The 23,801-nt window shown below is 45.5% G+C and overlaps 17 non-coding genes and 1 pseudogene across 17 annotated transcripts; all 18 read right to left on the bottom strand.

The window, feature by feature from the left end:
• Window positions 1-902: 902 nt before the first annotated feature.
• LOC141199719 (U2 spliceosomal RNA) lies at window positions 903-1,093 on the bottom strand. The gene has a single exon (XR_012271464.1). It is a non-coding gene; the product is annotated as a U2 spliceosomal RNA (small nuclear RNA).
• Window positions 1,094-2,213: 1,120 nt separating this feature from the next.
• LOC141199718 (U2 spliceosomal RNA) lies at window positions 2,214-2,404 on the bottom strand. Its single transcript, XR_012271463.1, has one exon. It is a non-coding gene; the product is annotated as a U2 spliceosomal RNA (small nuclear RNA).
• Window positions 2,405-3,527: 1,123 nt separating this feature from the next.
• Window positions 3,528-3,718, bottom strand: LOC141199717 (U2 spliceosomal RNA). Its single transcript, XR_012271462.1, has one exon. It is a non-coding gene; the product is annotated as a U2 spliceosomal RNA (small nuclear RNA).
• A 1,123-nt stretch (window positions 3,719-4,841) lies between these two features.
• LOC141199716 (U2 spliceosomal RNA) lies at window positions 4,842-5,032 on the bottom strand. Its single transcript, XR_012271461.1, has one exon. It is a non-coding gene; the product is annotated as a U2 spliceosomal RNA (small nuclear RNA).
• A 1,120-nt stretch (window positions 5,033-6,152) lies between these two features.
• Window positions 6,153-6,343, bottom strand: LOC141199715 (U2 spliceosomal RNA). Its single transcript, XR_012271460.1, has one exon. It is a non-coding gene; the product is annotated as a U2 spliceosomal RNA (small nuclear RNA).
• A 1,124-nt stretch (window positions 6,344-7,467) lies between these two features.
• LOC141199714 (U2 spliceosomal RNA) lies at window positions 7,468-7,658 on the bottom strand. The gene has a single exon (XR_012271459.1). It is a non-coding gene; the product is annotated as a U2 spliceosomal RNA (small nuclear RNA).
• A 1,121-nt stretch (window positions 7,659-8,779) lies between these two features.
• Window positions 8,780-8,970, bottom strand: LOC141199712 (U2 spliceosomal RNA). The gene has a single exon (XR_012271457.1). It is a non-coding gene; the product is annotated as a U2 spliceosomal RNA (small nuclear RNA).
• A 1,122-nt stretch (window positions 8,971-10,092) lies between these two features.
• Window positions 10,093-10,283, bottom strand: LOC141199711 (U2 spliceosomal RNA). Its single transcript, XR_012271456.1, has one exon. It is a non-coding gene; the product is annotated as a U2 spliceosomal RNA (small nuclear RNA).
• A 1,121-nt stretch (window positions 10,284-11,404) lies between these two features.
• On the bottom strand, window positions 11,405-11,588 carry LOC141200846 (U2 spliceosomal RNA). The gene has a single exon (XR_012272552.1). It is a non-coding gene; the product is annotated as a U2 spliceosomal RNA (small nuclear RNA).
• A 789-nt stretch (window positions 11,589-12,377) lies between these two features.
• Window positions 12,378-12,469, bottom strand: LOC141201049 (U2 spliceosomal RNA; annotated as a pseudogene).
• A 1,122-nt stretch (window positions 12,470-13,591) lies between these two features.
• Window positions 13,592-13,782, bottom strand: LOC141199710 (U2 spliceosomal RNA). Its single transcript, XR_012271455.1, has one exon. It is a non-coding gene; the product is annotated as a U2 spliceosomal RNA (small nuclear RNA).
• A 1,117-nt stretch (window positions 13,783-14,899) lies between these two features.
• On the bottom strand, window positions 14,900-15,090 carry LOC141200436 (U2 spliceosomal RNA). Its single transcript, XR_012272157.1, has one exon. It is a non-coding gene; the product is annotated as a U2 spliceosomal RNA (small nuclear RNA).
• Window positions 15,091-16,211: 1,121 nt separating this feature from the next.
• On the bottom strand, window positions 16,212-16,402 carry LOC141199709 (U2 spliceosomal RNA). The gene has a single exon (XR_012271454.1). It is a non-coding gene; the product is annotated as a U2 spliceosomal RNA (small nuclear RNA).
• A 1,125-nt stretch (window positions 16,403-17,527) lies between these two features.
• Window positions 17,528-17,718, bottom strand: LOC141200730 (U2 spliceosomal RNA). Its single transcript, XR_012272442.1, has one exon. It is a non-coding gene; the product is annotated as a U2 spliceosomal RNA (small nuclear RNA).
• A 1,122-nt stretch (window positions 17,719-18,840) lies between these two features.
• Window positions 18,841-19,031, bottom strand: LOC141199708 (U2 spliceosomal RNA). Its single transcript, XR_012271453.1, has one exon. It is a non-coding gene; the product is annotated as a U2 spliceosomal RNA (small nuclear RNA).
• A 1,121-nt stretch (window positions 19,032-20,152) lies between these two features.
• LOC141199707 (U2 spliceosomal RNA) lies at window positions 20,153-20,343 on the bottom strand. The gene has a single exon (XR_012271452.1). It is a non-coding gene; the product is annotated as a U2 spliceosomal RNA (small nuclear RNA).
• A 1,123-nt stretch (window positions 20,344-21,466) lies between these two features.
• On the bottom strand, window positions 21,467-21,657 carry LOC141200729 (U2 spliceosomal RNA). Its single transcript, XR_012272441.1, has one exon. It is a non-coding gene; the product is annotated as a U2 spliceosomal RNA (small nuclear RNA).
• A 1,122-nt stretch (window positions 21,658-22,779) lies between these two features.
• On the bottom strand, window positions 22,780-22,970 carry LOC141199706 (U2 spliceosomal RNA). Its single transcript, XR_012271451.1, has one exon. It is a non-coding gene; the product is annotated as a U2 spliceosomal RNA (small nuclear RNA).
• Window positions 22,971-23,801: the final 831 nt, after the last annotated feature.

Genomic DNA, 23,801 nt, shown 5'->3' with positions numbered 1-23,801 from the left:
ACCCGCCTCAACACCGTTGGAAGGGAGGAGAACCAATTAAGGCGGGGGGGGGTGGAACGAGCAGCTGTCTACCCTTAGCAGGAGGGTTGCTGATTAATTACCTCTCCTGCTGCTGCTGCTGCTGGCTGTCCAGCAGCAGACTGAAGGTGGCTGCTGCTGTGCGCAGGTATATAAAGGCTCAGAGCCTATTATGACACGCGCAGCCAGCGTTCCATTGCCACATTCCGTCTACTGCAGGCGGGATACCTGGATGGCTGAATGTCACTGAGAAGCTCACAGAGACCGCCATAAGCAACAGTTTAAAAGAATGCCACAGACTAATCAACCAAACTTTTTGGGTTGGTTTCTCTTTTATAGTCTGCAGGCATTAAATGAAAGAAGTCAGTGTTCCAGCAGAGGGAGACAACGTTTCAGAAAAGGCATTGTAGCAAACCAAAAAAGAAATTTTAAGCGCAGCAGAGTAACCAGCTCACATACCTGTTAGCTCAGGTGAGTTTAAAAGGCTGCTGTTGATAACAAGGGCATTTGCTAAATAGATGGTGTGTGTGCAACAATATACTGAAAGGTCAATTATATTGTGCAGCTTATCTCACCACCTGTAGTTATTTAGGTGAAAGCTCCAAAATGCTTGCCTAATATGTCTGTTTATCCAAAAGGAAGTATAGAGGGAGAGCTAGATAGATAGCATTGCATTACATTACATTACATGGCAATGCAATGCACAGTTGCTGAAGTTGAACCAAAATGAGCTTGTCATCTGGCTTCTGCAACTTTTAACATGAAAAATCCAATGAGGAGAAGAAAAGCAAAGCCAAAGAGTCCATCCCAAAATCCGACAAACAAGCAAAATGAACAAAAAGCATTGAATTCAATTCTTTCTGATTTTAGAAACTGCATTAAAGAAGGGGTGCACCGGTCCTGGAGATACTGCAATACCAGGTCAATGCGTGGAGTGGACAGAGCAAGCTCTTTTTCCATCTCCCTGTTCTAAAAATCCATTTAATATATGGTCCCCAGATAGGGGACGTATCAGATATTAAACTGATAAGAACAGATACTACACTTGATCTTAGCCAAAAGGCCGAGAAGCGATAACAAGAATTGGTTTCCGACTACGGTGCCACCCAAGGATTCTGAAAAGTCCATTTGTGGAGATGGCCACCTGGACTCCCGTTAAGAAGACATGCTGTCAACCTCTAGATCCCTCACATGCCTGCACTTTTCGGCTTGCTGCTGCTGCAATCCACGCGTTTTAGATCTGCATAACTCCACCTCTTTTAGCACAGTACCCTCAACCCCCGGCTGTTCCCACCCGCCTCAACACCGTTGGAAGGGAGGAGAACCAATTAAGGCGGGGGGGGGGTGGAACGAGCAGCTGTCTACCCTTAGCAGGAGGGTTGCTGATTAATTACCTCTCCTGCTGCTGCTGCTGCTGGCTGTCCAGCAGCAGACTGAAGGTGGCTGCTGCTGTGCGCAGGTATATAAAGGCTCAGAGCCTATTATGACACGCGCAGCCAGCGTTCCATTGCCACATTCCGTCTACTGCAGGCGGGATACCTGGATGGCTGAATGTCACTGAGAAGCTCACAGAGACCGCCATAAGCAACAGTTTAAAAGAATGCCACAGACTAATCAACCAAACTTTTTGGGTTGGTTTCTCTTTTATAGTCTGCAGGCATTAAATGAAAGAAGTCAGTGTTCCGGCAGAGGGAGACAACGTTTCAGAAAAGGCATTGTAGCAAACCAAAAAAGAAATTTTAAGCGCAGCAGAGTAACCAGCTCACATACCTGTTAGCTCAGGTGAGTTTAAAAGGCTGCTGTTGATAACAAGGGCATTTGCTAAATAGATGGTGTGTGTGCAACAATATACTGAAAGGTCAATTATATTGTGCAGCTTATCTCACCACCTGTAGTTATTTAGGTGAAAGCTCCAAAATGCTTGCCTAATATGTCTGTTTATCCAAAAGGAAGTATAGACGGAGAGCTAGATAGATAGCATTGCATTACATTACATTACATGGCAATGCAATGCACAGTTGCTGAAGTTGAACCAAAATGAGCTTGTCATCTGGCTTCTGCAACTTTTAACATGAAAAATCCAATGAGGAGAAGAAAAGCAAAGCCAAAGAGTCCATCCCAAAATCCGACAAACAAGCAAAATGAACAAAAAGCATTGAATTCAATTCTTTCTGATTTTAGAAACTGCATTAAAGAAGGGGTGCACCGGTCCTGGAGATACTGCAATACCAGGTCAATGCGTGGAGTGGACAGAGCAAGCTCTTTTTCCATCTCCCTGTTCTAAAAATCCATTTAATATATGGTCCCCAGATAGGGGACGTATCAGATATTAAACTGATAAGAACAGATACTACACTTGATCTTAGCCAAAAGGCCGAGAAGCGATAACCAGAATTGGTTTCCGACTACGGTGCCACCCAAGGATTCTGAAAAGTCCATTTGTGGAGATGGCCACCTGGACTCCCGTTAAGAAGACATGCTGTCAACCTCTAGATCCCTCACATGCCTGCACTTTTCGGCTTGCTGCTGCTGCAATCCACGCGTTTTAGATCTGCATAACTCCACCTCTTTTAGCACAGTACCCTCAACCCCCCGCTGTTCCCACCCGCCTCAACACCGTTGGAAGGGAGGAGAACCAATTAAGGCGGGGGGGGGGGGGTGGAACGAGCAGCTGTCTACCCTTAGCAGGAGGGTTGCTGATTAATTACCTCTCCTGCTGCTGCTGCTGCTGGCTGTCCAGCAGCAGACTGAAGGTGGCTGCTGCTGTGCGCAGGTATATAAAGGCTCAGAGCCTATTATGACACGCGCAGCCAGCGTTCCATTGCCACATTCCGTCTACTGCAGGCGGGATACCTGGATGGCTGAATGTCACTGAGAAGCTCACAGAGACCGCCATAAGCAACAGTTTAAAAGAATGCCACAGACTAATCAACCAAACTTTTTGGGTTGGTTTCTCTTTTATAGTCTGCAGGCATTAAATGAAAGAAGTCAGTGTTCCAGCAGAGGGAGACAACGTTTCAGAAAAGGCATTGTAGCAAACCAAAAAAGAAATTTTAAGCGCAGCAGAGTAACCAGCTCACATACCTGTTAGCTCAGGTGAGTTTAAAAGGCTGCTGTTGATAACAAGGGCATTTGCTAAATAGATGGTGTGTGTGCAACAATATACTGAAAGGTCAATTATATTGTGCAGCTTATCTCACCACCTGTAGTTATTTAGGTGAAAGCTCCAAAATGCTTGCCTAATATGTCTGTTTATCCAAAAGGAAGTATAGAGAGAGAGCTAGATAGATAGCATTGCATTACATTACATTACATGGCAATGCAATGCACAGTTGCTGAAGTTGAACCAAAATGAGCTTGTCATCTGGCTTCTGCAACTTTTAACATGAAAAATCCAATGAGGAGAAGAAAAGCAAAGCCAAAGAGTCCATCCCAAAATCCGACAAACAAGCAAAATGAACAAAAAGCATTGAATTCAATTCTTTCTGATTTTAGAAACTGCATTAAAGAAGGGGTGCACCGGTCCTGGAGATACTGCAATACCAGGTCAATGCGTGGAGTGGACAGAGCAAGCTCTTTTTCCATCTCCCTGTTCTAAAAATCCATTTAATATATGGTCCCCAGATAGGGGACGTATCAGATATTAAACTGATAAGAACAGATACTACACTTGATCTTAGCCAAAAGGCCGAGAAGCGATAACCAGAATTGGTTTCCGACTACGGTGCCACCCAAGGATTCTGAAAAGTCCATTTGTGGAGATGGCCACCTGGACTCCCGTTAAGAAGACATGCTGTCAACCTCTAGATCCCTCACATGCCTGCACTTTTCGGCTTGCTGCTGCTGCAATCCACGCGTTTTAGATCTGCATAACTCCACCTCTTTTAGCACAGTACCCTCAACCCCCGGCTGTTCCCACCCGCCTCAACACCGTTGGAAGGGAGGAGAACCAATTAAGGCGGGTGGGGGGGGGTGGAACGAGCAGCTGTCTACCCTTAGCAGGAGGGTTGCTGATTAATTACCTCTCCTGCTGCTGCTGCTGCTGGCTGTCCAGCAGCAGACTGAAGGTGGCTGCTGCTGTGCGCAGGTATATAAAGGCTCAGAGCCTATTATGACACGCGCAGCCAGCGTTCCATTGCCACATTCCGTCTACTGCAGGCGGGATACCTGGATGGCTGAATGTCACTGAGAAGCTCACAGAGACCGCCATAAGCAACAGTTTAAAAGAATGCCACAGACTAATCAACCAAACTTTTTGGGTTGGTTTCTCTTTTATAGTCTGCAGGCATTAAATGAAAGAAGTCAGTGTTCCAGCAGAGGGAGACAACGTTTCAGAAAAGGCATTGTAGCAAACCAAAAAAGAAATTTTAAGCGCAGCAGAGTAACCAGCTCACATACCTGTTAGCTCAGGTGAGTTTAAAAGGCTGCTGTTGATAACAAGGGCATTTGCTAAATAGATGGTGTGTGTGCAACAATATACTGAAAGGTCAATTATATTGTGCAGCTTATCTCACCACCTGTAGTTATTTAGGTGAAAGCTCCAAAATGCTTGCCTAATATGTCTGTTTATCCAAAAGGAAGTATAGAGGGAGAGCTAGATAGATAGCATTGCATTACATTACATTACATGGCAATGCAATGCACAGTTGCTGAAGTTGAACCAAAATGAGCTTGTCATCTGGCTTCTGCAACTTTTAACATGAAAAATCCAATGAGGAGAAGAAAAGCAAAGCCAAAGAGTCCATCCCAAAATCCGACAAACAAGCAAAATGAACAAAAAGCATTGAATTCAATTCTTTCTGATTTTAGAAACTGCATTAAAGAAGGGGTGCACCGGTCCTGGAGATACTGCAATACCAGGTCAATGCGTGGAGTGGACAGAGCAAGCTCTTTTTCCATCTCCCTGTTCTAAAAATCCATTTAATATATGGTCCCCAGATAGGGGACGTATCAGATATTAAACTGATAAGAACAGATACTACACTTGATCTTAGCCAAAAGGCCGAGAAGCGATAACCAGAATTGGTTTCCGACTACGGTGCCACCCAAGGATTCTGAAAAGTCCATTTGTGGAGATGGCCACCTGGACTCCCGTTAAGAAGACATGCTGTCAACCTCTAGATCCCTCACATGCCTGCACTTTTCGGCTTGCTGCTGCTGCAATCCACGCGTTTTAGATCTGCATAACTCCACCTCTTTTAGCACAGTACCCTCAACCCCCGGCTGTTCCCACCCGCCTCAACACCGTTGGAAGGGAGGAGAACCAATTAAGGCGAGGGGGGGGTGGAACGAGCAGCTGTCTACCCTTAGCAGGAGGGTTGCTGATTAATTACCTCTCCTGCTGCTGCTGCTGCTGGCTGTCCAGCAGCAGACTGAAGGTGGCTGCTGCTGTGCGCAGGTATATAAAGGCTCAGAGCCTATTATGACACGCGCAGCCAGCGTTCCATTGCCACATTCCGTCTACTGCAGGCGGGATACCTGGATGGCTGAATGTCACTGAGAAGCTCACAGAGACCGCCATAAGCAACAGTTTAAAAGAATGCCACAGACTAATCAACCAAACTTTTTGGGTTGGTTTCTCTTTTATAGTCTGCAGGCATTAAATGAAAGAAGTCAGTGTTCCAGCAGAGGGAGACAACGTTTCAGAAAAGGCATTGTAGCAAACCAAAAAAGAAATTTTAAGCGCAGCAGAGTAACCAGCTCACATACCTGTTAGCTCAGGTGAGTTTAAAAGGCTGCTGTTGATAACAAGGGCATTTGCTAAATAGATGGTGTGTGTGCAACAATATACTGAAAGGTCAATTATATTGTGCAGCTTATCTCACCACCTGTAGTTATTTAGGTGAAAGCTCCAAAATGCTTGCCTAATATGTCTGTTTATCCAAAAGGAAGTATAGAGGGAGAGCTAGATAGATAGCATTGCATTACATTACATTACATGGCAATGCAATGCACAGTTGCTGAAGTTGAACCAAAATGAGCTTGTCATCTGGCTTCTGCAACTTTTAACATGAAAAATCCAATGAGGAGAAGAAAAGCAAAGCCAAAGAGTCCATCCCAAAATCCGACAAACAAGCAAAATGAACAAAAAGCATTGAATTCAATTCTTTCTGATTTTAGAAACTGCATTAAAGAAGGGGTGCACCGGTCCTGGAGATACTGCAATACCAGGTCAATGCGTGGAGTGGACAGAGCAAGCTCTTTTTCCATCTCCCTGTTCTAAAAATCCATTTAATATATGGTCCCCAGATAGGGGACGTATCAGATATTAAACTGATAAGAACAGATACTACACTTGATCTTAGCCAAAAGGCCGAGAAGCGATAACCAGAATTGGTTTCCGACTACGGTGCCACCCAAGGATTCTGAAAAGTCCATTTGTGGAGATGGCCACCTGGACTCCCGTTAAGAAGACATGCTGTCAACCTCTAGATCCCTCACATGCCTGCACTTTTCGGCTTGCTGCTGCTGCAATCCACGCGTTTTAGATCTGCATAACTCCACCTCTTTTAGCACAGTACCCTCAACCCCCGGCTGTTCCCACCCGCCTCAACACCGTTGGAAGGGAGGAGAACCAATTAAGGCGGGGGGGTGGGGGGTGGAACGAGCAGCTGTCTACCCTTAGCAGGAGGGTTGCTGATTAATTACCTCTCCTGCTGCTGCTGCTGCTGGCTGTCCAGCAGCAGACTGAAGGTGGCTGCTGCTGTGCGCAGGTATATAAAGGCTCAGAGCCTATTATGACACGCGCAGCCAGCGTTCCATTGCCACATTCCGCCTACTGCAGGCGGGATACCTGGATGGCTGAATGTCACTGAGAAGCTCACAGAGACCGCCATAAGCAACAGTTTAAAAGAATGCCACAGACTAATCAACCAAACTTTTTGGGTTGGTTTCTCTTTTATAGTCTGCAGGCATTAAATGAAAGAAGTCAGTGTTCCAGCAGAGGGAGACAACGTTTCAGAAAAGGCATTGTAGCAAACCAAAAAAGAAATTTTAAGCGCAGCAGAGTAACCAGCTCACATACCTGTTAGCTCAGGTGAGTTTAAAAGGCTGCTGTTGATAACAAGGGCATTTGCTAAATAGATGGTGTGTGTGCAACAATATACTGAAAGGTCAATTATATTGTGCAGCTTATCTCACCACCTGTAGTTATTTAGGTGAAAGCTCCAAAATGCTTGCCTAATATGTCTGTTTATCCAAAAGGAAGTATAGAGGGAGAGCTAGATAGATAGCATTGCATTACATTACATTACATGGCAATGCAATGCACAGTTGCTGAAGTTGAACCAAAATGAGCTTGTCATCTGGCTTCTGCAACTTTTAACATGAAAAATCCAATGAGGAGAAGAAAAGCAAAGCCAAAGAGTCCATCCCAAAATCCGACAAACAAGCAAAATGAACAAAAAGCATTGAATTCAATTCTTTCTGATTTTAGAAACTGCATTAAAGAAGGGGTGCACCGGTCCTGGAGATACTGCAATACCAGGTCAATGCGTGGAGTGGACAGAGCAAGCTCTTTTTCCATCTCCCTGTTCTAAAAATCCATTTAATATATGGTCCCCAGATAGGGGACGTATCAGATATTAAACTGATAAGAACAGATACTACACTTGATCTTAGCCAAAAGGCCGAGAAGCGATAACCAGAATTGGTTTCCGACTGCGGTGCCACCCAAGGATTCTGAAAAGTCCATTTGTGGAGATGGCCACCTGGACTCCCGTTAAGAAGACATGCTGTCAACCTCTAGATCCCTCACATGCCTGCACTTTTCGGCTTGCTGCTGCTGCAATCCACGCGTTTTAGATCTGCATAACTCCACCTCTTTTAGCACAGTACCCTCAACCCCCGGCTGTTCCCACCCGCCTCAACACTGTTGGAAGGGAGGAGAACCAATTAAGGCGGGGGGGGGGGTGGAACGAGCAGCTGTCTACCCTTAGCAGGAGGGTTGCTGATTAATTACCTCTCCTGCTGCTGCTGCTGCTGGCTGTCCAGCAGCAGACTGAAGGTGGCTGCTGCTGTGCGCAGGTATATAAAGGCTCAGAGCCTATTATGACACGCGCAGCCAGCGTTCCATTGCCACATTCCGTCTACTGCAGGCGGGATACCTGGATGGCTGAATGTCACTGAGAAGCTCACAGAGACCGCCATAAGCAACAGTTTAAAAGAATGCCACAGACTAATCAACCAAACTTTTTGGGTTGGTTTCTCTTTTATAGTCTGCAGGCATTAAATGAAAGAAGTCAGTGTTCCAGCAGAGGGAGACAACGTTTCAGAAAAGGCATTGTAGCAAACCAAAAAAGAAATTTTAAGCGCAGCAGAGTAACCAGCTCACATACCTGTTAGCTCAGGTGAGTTTAAAAGGCTGCTGTTGATAACAAGGGCATTTGCTAAATAGATGGTGTGTGTGCAACAATATACTGAAAGGTCAATTATATTGTGCAGCTTATCTCACCACCTGTAGTTATTTAGGTGAAAGCTCCAAAATGCTTGCCTAATATGTCTGTTTATCCAAAAGGAAGTATAGAGGGAGAGCTAGATAGATAGCATTGCATTACATTACATTACATGGCAATGCAATGCACAGTTGCTGAAGTTGAACCAAAATGAGCTTGTCATCTGGCTTCTGCAACTTTTAACATGAAAAATCCAATGAGGAGAAGAAAAGCAAAGCCAAAGAGTCCATCCCAAAATCCGACAAACAAGCAAAATGAACAAAAAGCATTGAATTCAATTCTTTCTGATTTTAGAAACTGCATTAAAGAAGGGGTGCACCGGTCCTGGAGATACTGCAATACCAGGTCAATGCGTGGAGTGGACAGAGCAAGCTCTTTTTCCATCTCCCTGTTCTAAAAATCCATTTAATATATGGTCCCCAGATAGGGGACGTATCAGATATTAAACTGATAAGAACAGATACTACACTTGATCTTAGCCAAAAGGCCGAGAAGCGATAACCAGAATTGGTTTCCGACTACGGTGCCACCCAAGGATTCTGAAAAGTCCATTTGTGGAGATGGCCACCTGGACTCCCGTTAAGAAGACATGCTGTCAACCTCTAGATCCCTCACATGCCTGCACTTTTCGGCTTGCTGCTGCTGCAATCCACGCGTTTTAGATCTGCATAACTCCACCTCTTTTAGCACAGTACCCTCAACCCCCGGCTGTTCCCACCCGCCTCAACACCGTTGGAAGGGAGGAGAACCAATTAAGGCGGGGGGGGGGGGTGGAACGAGCAGCTGTCTACCCTTAGCAGGAGGGTTGCTGATTAATTACCTCTCCTGCTGCTGCTGCTGCTGGCTGTCCAGCAGCAGACTGAAGGTGGCTGCTGCTGTGCGCAGGTATATAAAGGCTCAGAGCCTATTATGACACGCGCAGCCAGCGTTCCATTGCCACATTCCGTCTACTGCAGGCGGGATACCTGGATGGCTGAATGTCACTGAGAAGCTCACAGAGACCGCCATAAGCAACAGTTTAAAAGAATGCCACAGACTAATCAACCAAACTTTTTGGGTTGGTTTCTCTTTTATAGTCTGCAGGCATTAAATGAAAGAAGTCAGTGTTCCAGCAGAGGGAGACAACGTTTCAGAAAAGGCATTGTAGCAAACCAAAAAAGAAATTTTAAGCGCAGCAGAGTAACCAGCTCACATACCTGTTAGCTCAGGTGAGTTTAAAAGGCTGCTGTTGATAACAAGGGCATTTGCTAAATAGATGGTGTGTGTGCAACAATATACTGAAAGGTCAATTATATTGTGCAGCTTATCTCACCACCTGTAGTTATTTAGGTGAAAGCTCCAAAATGCTTGCCTAATATGTCTGTTTATCCAAAAGGAAGTATAGAGGGAGAGCTAGATAGATAGCATTGCATTACATTACATTACATGGCAATGCAATGCACAGTTGCTGAAGTTGAACCAAAATGAGCTTGTCATCTGGCTTCTGCAACTTTTAACATGAAAAATCCAATGAGGAGAAGAAAAGCAAAGCCAAAGAGTCCATCCCAAAATCCGACAAACAAGCAAAATGAACAAAAAGCATTGAATTCAATTCTTTCTGATTTTAGAAACTGCATTAAAGAAGGGGTGCACCGGTCCTGGAGATACTGCAATACCAGGTCAATGCGTGGAGTGGACAGAGCAAGCTCTTTTTCCATCTCCCTGTTCTAAAAATCCATTTAATATATGGTCCCCAGATAGGGGACGTATCAGATATTAAACTGATAAGAACAGATACTACACTTGATCTTAGCCAAAAGGCCGAGAAGCGATAACCAGAATTGGTTTCCGACTACGGTGCCACCCAAGGATTCTGAAAAGTCCATTTGTGGAGATGGCCACCTGGACTCCCGTTAAGAAGACATGCTGTCAACCTCTAGATCCCTCACATGCCTGCACTTTTCGGCTTGCTGCTGCTGCAATCCACGCGTTTTAGATCTGCATAACTCCACCTCTTTTAGCACAGTACCCTCAACCCCCGGCTGTTCCCACCCGCCTCAACACCGTTGGAAGGGAGGAGAACCAATTAAGGCGGGGGGGGGGGTGGAACGAGCAGCTGTCTACCCTTAGCAGGAGGGTTGCTGATTAATTACCTCTCCTGCTGCTGCTGCTGCTGGCTGTCCAGCAGCAGACTGAAGGTGGCTGCTGCTGTGCGCAGGTATATAAAGGCTCAGAGCCTATTATGACACGCGCAGCCAGCGTTCCATTGCCACATTCCGTCTACTGCAGGCGGGATACCTGGATGGCTGAATGTCACTGAGAAGCTCACAGAGACCGCCATAAGCAACAGTTTAAAAGAATGCCACAGACTAATCAACCAAACTTTTTGGGTTGGTTTCTCTTTTATAGTCTGCAGGCATTAAATGAAAGAAGTCAGTGTTCCAGCAGAGGGAGACAACGTTTCAGAAAAGGCATTGTAGCAAACCAAAAAAGAAATTTTAAGCGCAGCAGAGTAACCAGCTCACATACCTGTTAGCTCAGGTGAGTTTAAAAGGCTGCTGTTGATAACAAGGGCATTTGCTAAATAGATGGTGTGTGTGCAACAATATACTGAAAGGTCAATTATATTGTGCAGCTTATCTCACCACCTGTAGTTATTTAGGTGAAAGCTCCAAAATGCTTGCCTAATATGTCTGTTTATCCAAAAGGAAGTATAGAGGGAGAGCTAGATAGATAGCATTGCATTACATTACATTACATGGCAATGCAATGCACAGTTGCTGAAGTTGAACCAAAATGAGCTTGTCATCTGGCTTCTGCAACTTTTAACATGAAAAATCCAATGAGGAGAAGAAAAGCAAAGCCAAAGAGTCCATCCCAAAATCCGACAAACAAGCAAAATGAACAAAAAGCATTGAATTCAATTCTTTCTGATTTTAGAAACTGCATTAAAGAAGGGGTGCACCGGTCCTGGAGATACTGCAATACCAGGTCAATGCGTGGAGTGGACAGAGCAAGCTCTTTTTCCATCTCCCTGTTCTAAAAATCCATTTAATATATGGTCCCCAGATAGGGGACGTATCAGATATTAAACTGATAAGAACAGATTTTTTTTTTTTATCGAAAGCCCGAATTCGTGTACAAAACCCGAGTGCGCTTAAAAAAGTGACAAGTGCCACAAAAAAAGTGCACTAGGATGCTGGTCTTCTTGAAACCCTCTCCAAAAGGAGAAGGGTCCCCCAAACCATTCCCCGTCCCTCCGAGCCAAAAGGCCACAGCGAGGAACAGGGACAAAAAGCCACCTCCAGCCGAAGCCAGAGGCGACCCAATCTTACCCCCAGCACCTGCCCGAGTTCTCACCGGAGCAAGGCACTGGGAGCCAAAGACTGTGCTCCCCTCCCGGAAGAGGGGAGCCAACAACGCTCTCCTCCCGAAAGAGGAGAGCCAGGGGGGTTCAGGGGGGAGCGGAACCTGATGGCCACACACTCCCCCCCTAGACCTGCCAAGAGAGGAACCCGTAAGGGAACCGCATCCCGACAAAATCCTAGTAGGACGTGACACACGTGAATAAGTGGACACACAGTGACAAAGAAATTAAATAAATAGTGAAGGTTTCACAGTATAATACTGCCCGGACCTTCGATCGGGAATTGAAAAATTCCCCATCCTAAGGCCAGAAGGCCCGGAATAAGGGTGTGTGCGAAGAAAGAAAATTTGAAGTGCTTGTGCAAATGTGCCATAAACTCAAGTGGGGTTCCCAATCCCAGTGAGTTAAGGCACCCCAGGGTCACCACTCCTGGGGCACTTCACACTTCGGGCTTTCGATCTTCCCCGGCCCAATGGCGTCGATCCTGGGGGGCCATGCTTTCCACCAGATGACTATATTAGCCACCTGGCGTACTAACAAGCGCCTAAACCCCAGTGTGCATAATGTATCAATCTACTAGGGCGGCCAACATCCAAAACCGCCTTTTCGAAAGATACTACACTTGATCTTAGCCAAAAGGCCGAGAAGCGATAACCAGAATTGATTTCCGACTACGGTGCCACCCAAGGATTCTGAAAAGTCCATTTGTGGAGATGGCCACCTGGACTCCCGTTAAGAAGACATGCTGTCAACCTCTAGATCCCTCACATGCCTGCACTTTTCGGCTTGCTGCTACTGCAATCCACGCGTTTTAGATCTGCATAACTCCACCTCTTTTAGCACATTACCCTCAACCCCCGGCTGTTCCCACCCGCCTCAACACCGTTGGAAGGGAGGAGAACCAATTAAGGCGGGGGGGGGGGGTGGAACGAGCAGCTGTCTACCCTTAGCAGGAGGGTTGCTGATTAATTATCTCTCCTGCTGCTGCTGCTGCTGGCTGTCCAGCAGCAGACTGAAGGTGGCTGCTGCTGTGCGCAGGTATATAAAGGCTCAGAGCCTATTATGACACGCGCAGCCAGCGTTCCATTGCCACATTCCGTCTACTGCAGGCGGGATACCTGGATGGCTGAATGTCACTGAGAAGCTCACAGAGACCGCCATAAGCAACAGTTTAAAAGAATGCCACAGACTAATCAACCAAACTTTTTGGGTTGGTTTCTCTTTTATAGTCTGCAGGCATTAAATGAAAGAAGTCAGTGTTCCAGCAGAGGGAGACAACGTTTCAGAAAAGGCATTGTAGCAAACCAAAAAAGAAATTTTAAGCGCAGCAGAGTAACCAGCTCACATACCTGTTAGCTCAGGTGAGTTTAAAAGGCTGCTGTTGATAACAAGGGCATTTGCTAAATAGATGGTGTGTGTGCAACAATATACTGAAAGGTCAATTATATTGTGCAGCTTATCTCACCACCTGTAGTTATTTAGGTGAAAGCTCCAAAATGCTTGCCTAATATGTCTGTTTATCCAAAAGGAAGTATAGAGGGAGAGCTAGATAGATAGCATTGCATTACATTACATTACATGGCAATGCAATGCACAGTTGCTGAAGTTGAACCAAAATGAGCTTGTCATCTGGCTTCTGCAACTTTTAACATGAAAAATCCAATGAGGAGAAGAAAAGCAAAGCCAAAGAGTCCATCCCAAAATCCGACAAACAAGCAAAATGAACAAAAAGCATTGAATTCAATTCTTTCTGATTTTAGAAACTGCATTAAAGAAGGGGTGCACCGGTCCTGGAGATACTGCAATACCAGGTCAATGCGTGGAGTGGACAGAGCAAGCTCTTTTTCCATCTCCCTGTTCTAAAAATCCATTTAATATATGGTCCCCAGATAGGGGACGTATCAGATATTAAACTGATAAGAACAGATACTACACTTGATCTTAGCCAAAAGGCCGAGAAGCGATAACCAGAATTGGTTTCCGACTACGGTGCCACCCAAGGATTCTGAAAAGTCCATTTGTGGAGATGGCCACCTGGACTCCCGTTAAGAAGACATGCTGTCAACCTCTAGATCCCTCACATGCCTGCACTTTTCGGCTTGCTGCTGCTGCAATCCACGCGTTTTAGATCTGCATAACTCCACCTCTTTTAGCACAGTACCCTCAAACCCTGGCTGTTCCCACCCGCCTCAACACCGTTGGAAGGGAGGAGAACCAATTAAGGCGGGGGGGGGGGTGGAACGAGCAGCTGTCTACCCTTAGCAGGAGGGTTGCTGATTAATTACCTCTCCTGCTGCTGCTGCTGGCTGTCCAGCAGCAGACTGAAGGTGGCTGCTGCTGTGCGCAGGTATATAAAGGCTCAGAGCCTATTATGACACGCGCAGCCAGCGTTCCATTGCCACATTCCGTCTACTGCAGGCGGGATACCTGGATGGCTGAATGTCACTGAGAAGCTCACAGAGACCGCCATAAGCAACAGTTTAAAAGAATGCCACAGACTAATCAACCAAACTTTTTGGGTTGGTTTCTCTTTTATAGTCTGCAGGCATTAAATGAAAGAAGTCAGTGTTCCAGCAGAGGGAGACAACGTTTCAGAAAAGGCATTGTAGCAAACCAAAAAAGAAATTTTAAGCGCAGCAGAGTAACCAGCTCACATACCTGTTAGCTCAGGTGAGTTTAAAAGGCTGCTGTTGATAACAAGGGCATTTGCTAAATAGATGGTGTGTGTGCAACAATATACTGAAAGGTCAATTATATTGTGCAGCTTATCTCACCACCTGTAGTTATTTAGGTGAAAGCTCCAAAATGCTTGCCTAATATGTCTGTTTATCCAAAAGGAAGTATGGAGGGAGAGCTAGATAGATAGCATTGCATTACATTACATTACATGGCAATGCAATGCACAGTTGCTGAAGTTGAACCAAAATGAGCTTGTCATCTGGCTTCTGCAACTTTTAACATGAAAAATCCAATGAGGAGAAGAAAAGCAAAGCCAAAGAGTCCATCCCAAAATCCGACAAACAAGAAAATGAACAAAAAGCATTGAATTCAATTCTTTCTGATTTTAGAAACTGCATTAAAGAAGGGGTGCACCGGTCCTGGAGATACTGCAATACCAGGTCAATGCGTGAAGTGGACAGAGCAAGCTCTTTTTCCATCTCCCTGTTCTAAAAATCCATTTAATATATGGTCCCCAGATAGGGGACGTATCAGATATTAAACTGATAAGAACAGATACTACACTTGATCTTAGCCAAAAGGCCGAGAAGCGATAACCAGAATTGGTTTCCGACTACGGTGCCACCCAAGGATTCTGAAAAGTCCATTTGTGGAGATGGCCACCTGGACTCCCGTTAAGAAGACATGCTGTCAACCTCTAGATCCCTCACATGCCTGCACTTTTCGGCTTGCTGCTGCTGCAATCCACGCGTTTTAGATCTGCATAACTCCACCTCTTTTAGCACAGTACCCTCAACCCCCGGCTGTTCCCACCCGCCTCAACACCGTTGGAAGGGAGGAGAACCAATTAAGGCGGGGGGGGGGGTGGAACGAGCAGCTGTCTACCCTTAGCAGGAGGGTTGCTGATTAATTACCTCTCCTGCTGCTGCTGCTGCTGGCTGTCCAGCAGCAGACTGAAGGTGGCTGCTGCTGTGCGCAGGTATATAAAGGCTCAGAGCCTATTATGACACGCGCAGCCAGCGTTCCATTGCCACATTCCGTCTACTGCAGGCGGGATACCTGGATGGCTGAATGTCACTGAGAAGCTCACAGAGACCGCCATAAGCAACAGTTTAAAAGAATGCCACAGACTAATCAACCAAACTTTTTGGGTTGGTTTCTCTTTTATAGTCTGCAGGCATTAAATGAAAGAAGTCAGTGTTCCAGCAGAGGGAGACAACGTTTCAGAAAAGGCATTGTAGCAAACCAAAAAAGAAATTTTAAGCGCAGCAGAGTAACCAGCTCACATACCTGTTAGCTCAGGTGAGTTTAAAAGGCTGCTGTTGATAACAAGGGCATTTGCTAAATAGATGGTGTGTGTGCAACAATATACTGAAAGGTCAATTATATTGTGCAGCTTATCTCACCACCTGTAGTTATTTAGGTGAAAGCTCCAAAATGCTTGCCTAATATGTCTGTTTATCCAAAAGGAAGTATAGAGGGAGAGCTAGATAGATAGCATTGCATTACATTACATTACATGGCAATGCAATGCACAGTTGCTGAAGTTGAACCAAAATGAGCTTGTCATCTGGCTTCTGCAACTTTTAACATGAAAAATCCAATGAGGAGAAGAAAAGCAAAGCCAAAGAGTCCATCCCAAAATCCGACAAACAAGCAAAATGAACAAAAAGCATTGATTTCAATTCTTTCTGATTTTAGAAACTGCATTAAAGAAGGGGTGCACCGGTCCTGGAGATACTGCAATACCAGGTCAATGCGTGGAGTGGACAGAGCAAGCTCTTTTTCCATCTCCCTGTTCTAAAAATCCATTTAATATATGGTCCCCAGATAGGGGACGTATCAGATATTAAACTGATAAGAACAGATACTACACTTGATCTTAGCCAAAAGGCCGAGAAGCGATAACCAGAATTGGTTTCCGACTACGGTGCCACCCAAGGATTCTGAAAAGTCCATTTGTGGAGATGGCCACCTGGACTCCCGTTAAGAAGACATGCTGTCAACCTCTAGATCCCTCACATGCCTGCACTTTTCGGCTTGCTGCTGCTGCAATCCACGCGTTTTAGATCTGCATAACTCCACCTCTTTTAGCACAGTACCCTCAACCCCCGGCTGTTCCCACCCGCCTCAACACCGTTGGAAGGGAGGAGAACCAATTAAGGCGGGGGGGGGGGGGGGTGGAACGAGCAGCTGTCTACCCTTAGCAGGAGGGTTGCTGATTAATTACCTCTCCTGCTGCTGCTGCTGCTGGCTGTCCAGCAGCAGACTGAAGGTGGCTGCTGCTGTGCGCAGATGTATAAAGGCTCAGAGCCTATTATGACACGCGCAGCCAGCGTTCCATTGCCACATTCCGTCTACTGCAGGCGGGATACCTGGATGGCTGAATGTCACTGAGAAGCTCACAGAGACCGCCATAAGCAACAGTTTAAAAGAATGCCACAGACTAATCAACCAAACTTTTTGGGTTGGTTTCTCTTTTATAGTCTGCAGGCATTAAATGAAAGAAGTCAGTGTTCCAGCAGAGGGAGACAACGTTTCAGAAAAGGCATTGTAGCAAACCAAAAAAGAAATTTTAAGCGCAGCAGAGTAACCAGCTCACATACCTGTTAGCTCAGGTGAGTTTAAAAGGCTGCTGTTGATAACAAGGGCATTTGCTAAATAGATGGTGTGTGTGCAACAATATACTGAAAGGTCAATTATATTGTGCAGCTTATCTCACCACCTGTAGTTATTTAGGTGAAAGCTCCAAAATGCTTGCCTAATATGTCTGTTTATCCAAAAGGAAGTATAGAGGGAGAGCTAGATAGATAGCATTGCATTACATTACATTACATGGCAATGCAATGCACAGTTGCTGAAGTTGAACCAAAATGAGCTTGTCATCTGGCTTCTGCAACTTTTAACATGAAAAATCCAATGAGGAGAAGAAAAGCAAAGCCAAAGAGTCCATCCCAAAATCCGACAAACAAGCAAAATGAACAAAAAGCATTGAATTCAATTCTTTCTGATTTTAGAAACTGCATTAAAGAAGGGGTGCACCGGTCCTGGAGATACTGCAATACCAGGTCAATGCGTGGAGTGGACAGAGCAAGCTCTTTTTCCATCTCCCTGTTCTAAAAATCCATTTAATATATGGTCCCCAGATAGGGGACGTATCATATATTAAACTGATAAGAACAGATACTACACTTGATCTTAGCCAAAAGGCCGAGAAGCGATAACCAGAATTGGTTTCCGACTACGGTGCCACCCAAGGATTCTGAAAAGTCCATTTGTGGAGATGGCCAGCTGGACTCCCGTTAAGAAGACATGCTGTCAACCTCTAGATCCCTCACATGCCTGCACTTTTCGGCTTGCTGCTGCTGCAATGCACGCGTTTTAGATCTGCATAACTCCACCTCTTTTAGCACAGTACCCTCAACCCCCGGCTGTTCCCACCCGCCTCAACACCGTTGGAAGGGAGGAGAACCAATTAAGGCGGGGGGGTGGGGTGGAACGAGCAGCTGTCTACCCTTAGCAGGAGGGTTGCTGATTAATTACCTCTCCTGCTGCTGCTGCTGCTGGCTGTCCAGCAGCAGACTGAAGGTGGCTGCTGCTGTGCGCAGGTATATAAAGGCTCAGAGCCTATTATGACACGCGCAGCCAGCGTTCCATTGCCACATTCCGTCTACTGCAGGCGGGATACCTGGATGGCTGAATGTCACTGAGAAGCTCACAGAGACCGCCATAAGCAACAGTTTAAAAGAATGCCACAGACTAATCAACCAAACTTTTTGGGTTGGTTTCTCTTTTATAGTCTGCAGGCATTAAATGAAAGAAGTCAGTGTTCCAGCAGAGGGAGACAACGTTTCAGAAAAGGCATTGTAGCAAACCAAAAAAGAAATTTTAAGCGCAGCAGAGTAACCAGCTCACATACCTGTTAGCTCAGGTGAGTTTAAAAGGCTGCTGTTGATAACAAGGGCATTTGCTAAATAGATGGTGTGTGTGCAACAATATACTGAAAGGTCAATTATATTGTGCAGCTTATCTCACCACCTGTAGTTATTTAGGTGAAAGCTCCAAAATGCTTGCCTAATATGTCTGTTTATCCAAAAGGAAGTATAGAGGGAGAGCTAGATAGATAGCATTGCATTACATTACATTACATGGCAATGCAATGCACAGTTGCTGAAGTTGAACCAAAATGAGCTTGTCATCTGCCTTCTGCAACTTTTAACATGAAAAATCCAATGAGGAGAAGAAAAGCAAAGCCAAAGAGTCCATCCCAAAATCCGACAAACAAGCAAAATGAACAAAAAGCATTGAATTCAATTCTTTCTGATTTTAGAAACTGCATTAAAGAAGGGGTGCACCGGTCCTGGAGATACTGCAATACCAGGTCAATGCGTGGAGTGGACAGAGCAAGCTCTTTTTCCATCTCCCTGTTCTAAAAATCCATTTAATATATGGTCCCCAGATAGGGGACGTATCAGATATTAAACTGATAAGAACAGATACTACACTTGATCTTAGCCAAAAGGCCGAGAAGCGATAACCAGAATTGGTTTCCGACTACGGTGCCACCCAAGGATTCTGAAAAGTCCATTTGTGGAGATGGCCACCTGGACTCCCGTTAAGAAGACATGCTGTCAACCTCTAGATCCCTCACATGCCTGCACTTTTCGGCTTGCTGCTGCTGCAATCCACGCGTTTTAGATCTGCATAACTCCACCTCTTTTAGCACAGTACCCTCAACCCCCGGCTGTTCCCACCCGCCTCAACACCGTTGGAAGGGAGGAGAACCAATTAAGGCGGGGGGGGGGGTGGAACGAGCAGCTGTCTACCCTTAGCAGGAGGGTTGCTGATTAATTACCTCTCCTGCTGCTGCTGCTGCTGGCTGTCCAGCAGCAGACTGAAGGTGGCTGCTGCTGTGCGCAGGTATATAAAGGCTCAGAGCCTATTATGACACGCGCAGCCAGCGTTCCATTGCCACATTCCGTCTACTGCAGGCGGGATACCTGGATGGCTGAATGTCACTGAGAAGCTCACAGAGACCGCCATAAGCAACAGTTTAAAAGAATGCCACAGACTAATCAACCAAACTTTTTGGGTTGGTTTCTCTTTTATAGTCTGCAGGCATTAAATGAAAGAAGTCAGTGTTCCAGCAGAGGGAGACAACGTTTCAGAAAAGGCATTGTAGCAAACCAAAAAAGAAATTTTAAGCGCAGCAGAGTAACCAGCTCACATACCTGTTAGCTCAGGTGAGTTTAAAAGGCTGCTGTTGATAACAAGGGCATTTGCTAAATAGATGGTGTGTGTGCAACAATATACTGAAAGGTCAATTATATTGTGCAGCTTATCTCACCACCTGTAGTTATTTAGGTGAAAGCTCCAAAATGCTTGCCTAATATGTCTGTTTATCCAAAGGGAAGTATAGATTGAGAGCTAGATAGATAGCATTGCATTACATTACATTACATGGCAATGCAATGCACAGTTGCTGAAGTTGAACCAAAATGAGCTTGTCATCTGGCTTCTGCAACTTTTAACATGAAAAATCCAATGAGGAGAAGAAAAGCAAAGCCAAAGAGTCCATCCCAAAATCCGACAAACAAGCAAAATGAACAAAAAGCATTGATTTCAATTCTTTCTGATTTTAGAAACTGCATTAAAGAAGGGGTGCACCGGTCCTGGAGATACTGCAATACCAGGTCAATGCGTGGAGTGGACAGAGCAAGCTCTTTTTCCATCTCCCTGTTCTAAAAATCCATTTAATATATGGTCCCCAGATAGGGGACGTATCAGATATTAAACTGATAAGAACAGATACTACACTTGATCTTAGCCAAAAGGCCGAGAAGCGATAACCAGAATTGGTTTCCGACTACGGTGCCACCCAAGGATTCTGAAAAGTCCATTTGTGGAGATGGCCACCTGGACTCCCGTTAAGAAGACATGCTGTCAACCTCTAGATCCCTCACATGCCTGCACTTTTCGGCTTGCTGCTGCTGCAATCCACGCGTTTTAGATCTGCATAACTCCACCTCTTTTAGCACAGTACCCTCAACCCCCGGCTGTTCCCACCCGCCTCAACACCGTTGGAAGGGAGGAGAACCAATTAAGGCGGGGGGGGGGGGGTGGAACGAGCAGCTGTCTACCCTTAGCAGGAGGGTTGCTGATTAATTACCTCTCCTGCTGCTGCTGCTGCTGGCTGTCCAGCAGCAGACTGAAGGTGGCTGCTGCTGTGCGCAGATGTATAAAGGCTCAGAGCCTATTATGACACGCGCAGCCAGCGTTCCATTGCCACATTCCGTCTACTGCAGGCGGGATACCTGGATGGCTGAATGTCACTGAGAAGCTCACAGAGACCGCCATAAGCAACAGTTTAAAAGAATGCCACAGACTAATCAACCAAACTTTTTGGGTTGGTTTCTCTTTTATAGTCTGCAGGCATTAAATGAAAGAAGTCAGTGTTCCAGCAGAGGGAGACAACGTTTCAGAAAAGGCATTGTAGCAAACCAAAAAAGAAATTTTAAGCGCAGCAGAGTAACCAGCTCACATACCTGTTAGCTCAGGTGAGTTTAAAAGGCTGCTGTTGATAACAAGGGCATTTGCTAAATAGATGGTGTGTGTGCAACAATATACTGAAAGGTCAATTATATTGTGCAGCTTATCTCACCACCTGTAGTTATTTAGGTGAAAGCTCCAAAATGCTTGCCTAATATGTCTGTTTATCCAAAAGGAAGTATAGAGGGAGAGCTAGATAGATAGCATTGCATTACATTACATTACATGGCAATGCAATGCACAGTTGCTGAAGTTGAACCAAAATGAGCTTGTCATCTGGCTTCTGCAACTTTTAACATGAAAAATCCAATGAGGAGAAGAAAAGCAAAGCCAAAGAGTCCATCCCAAAATCCGACAAACAAGCAAAATGAACAAAAAGCATTGAATTCAATTCTTTCTGATTTTAGAAACTGCATTAAAGAAGGGGTGCACCGGTCCTGGAGATACTGCAATACCAGGTCAATGCGTGGAGTGGACAGAGCAAGCTCTTTTTCCATCTCCCTGTTCTAAAAATCCATTTAATATATGGTCCCCAGATAGGGGACGTATCATATATTAAACTGATAAGAACAGATACTACACTTGATCTTAGCCAAAAGGCCGAGAAGCGATAACCAGAATTGGTTTCCGACTACGGTGCCACCCAAGGATTCTGAAAAGTCCATTTGTGGAGATGGCCAGCTGGACTCCCGTTAAGAAGACATGCTGTCAACCTCTAGATCCCTCACATGCCTGCACTTTTCGGCTTGCTGCTGCTGCAATGCACGCGTTTTAGATCTGCATAACTCCACCTCTTTTAGCACAGTACCCTCAACCCCCGGCTGTTCCCACCCGCCTCAACACCGTTGGAAGGGAGGAGAACCAATTAAGGCGGGGGGGTGGGGTGGAACGAGCAGCTGTCTACCCTTAGCAGGAGGGTTGCTGATTAATTACCTCTCCTGCTGCTGCTGCTGCTGGCTGTCCAGCAGCAGACTGAAGGTGGCTGCTGCTGTGCGCAGGTATATAAAGGCTCAGAGCCTATTATGACACGCGCAGCCAGCGTTCCATTGCCACATTCCGTCTACTGCAGGCGGGATACCTGGATGGCTGAATGTCACTGAGAAGCTCACAGAGACCGCCATAAGCAACAGTTTAAAAGAATGCCACAGACTAATCAACCAAACTTTTTGGGTTGGTTTCTCTTTTATAGTCTGCAGGCATTAAATGAAAGAAGTCAGTGTTCCAGCAGAGGGAGACAACGTTTCAGAAAAGGCATTGTAGCAAACCAAAAAAGAAATTTTAAGCGCAGCAGAGTAACCAGCTCACATACCTGTTAGCTCAGGTGAGTTTAAAAGGCTGCTGTTGATAACAAGGGCATTTGCTAAATAGATGGTGTGTGTGCAACAATATACTGAAAGGTCAATTATATTGTGCAGCTTATCTCACCACCTGTAGTTATTTAGGTGAAAGCTCCAAAATGCTTGCCTAATATGTCTGTTTATCCAAAAGGAAGTATAGAGGGAGAGCTAGATAGATAGCATTGCATTACATTACATTACATGGCAATGCAATGCACAGTTGCTGAAGTTGAACCAAAATGAGCTTGTCATCTGCCTTCTGCAACTTTTAACATGAAAAATCCAATGAGGAGAAGAAAAGCAAAGCCAAAGAGTCCATCCCAAAATCCGACAAACAAGCAAAATGAACAAAAAGCATTGAATTCAATTCTTTCTGATTTTAGAAACTGCATTAAAGAAGGGGTGCACCGGTCCTGGAGATACTGCAATACCAGGTCAATGCGTGGAGTGGACAGAGCAAGCTCTTTTTCCATCTCCCTGTTCTAAAAATCCATTTAATATATGGTCCCCAGATAGGGGACGTATCAGATATTAAACTGATAAGAACAGATACTACACTTGATCTTAGCCAAAAGGCCGAGAAGCGATAACCAGAATTGGTTTCCGACTACGGTGCCACCCAAGGATTCTGAAAAGTCCATTTGTGGAGATGGCCACCTGGACTCCCGTTAAGAAGACATGCTGTCAACCTCTAGATCCCTCACATGCCTGCACTTTTCGGCTTGCTGCTGCTGCAATCCACGCGTTTTAGATCTGCATAACTCCACCTCTTTTAGCACAGTACCCTCAACTCCCGGCTGTTCCCACCCGCCTCAACACCGTTGGAAGGGAGGAGAACCAATTAAGGCGGGGGGGGGGGTGGAACGAGCAGCTGTCTACCCTTAGCAGGAGGGTTGCTGATTAATTACCTCTCCTGCTGCTGCTGGCTGTCCAGCAGCAGACTGAAGGTGGCTGCTGCTGTGCGCAGGTATATAAAGGCTCAGAGCCTATTATGACACGCGCAGCCAGCGTTCCATTGCCACATTCCGTCTACTGCAGGCGGGATACCTGGATGGCTGAATGTCACTGAGAAGCTCACAGAGACCGCCATAAGCAACAGTTTAAAAGAATGCCACAGACTAATCAACCAAACTTTTTGGGTTGGTTTCTCTTTTATAGTCTGCAGGCATTAAATGAAAGAAGTCAGTGTTCCAGCAGAGGGAGACAACGTTTCAGAAAAGGCATTGTAGCAAACCAAAAAAGAAATTTTAAGCGCAGCAGAGTAACCAGCTCACATACCTGTTAGCTCAGGTGAGTTTAAAAGGCTGCTGTTGATAACAAGGGCATTTGCTAAATAGATGGTGTGTGTGCAACAATATACTGAAAGGTCAATTATATTGTGCAGCTTATCTCACCACCTGTAGTTATTTAGGTGAAAGC

This window comes from Phyllobates terribilis, unplaced genomic scaffold (assembly GCF_046119375.1).
Source record: "Phyllobates terribilis strain yellow unplaced genomic scaffold, ASM4611937v1 Scaffold_108__1_contigs__length_5656254, whole genome shotgun sequence".
Classification (NCBI taxonomy): Eukaryota; Metazoa; Chordata; class Amphibia; order Anura; family Dendrobatidae; genus Phyllobates; species Phyllobates terribilis.
This window is presented reverse-complemented; position numbering and strand designations above follow the sequence as displayed.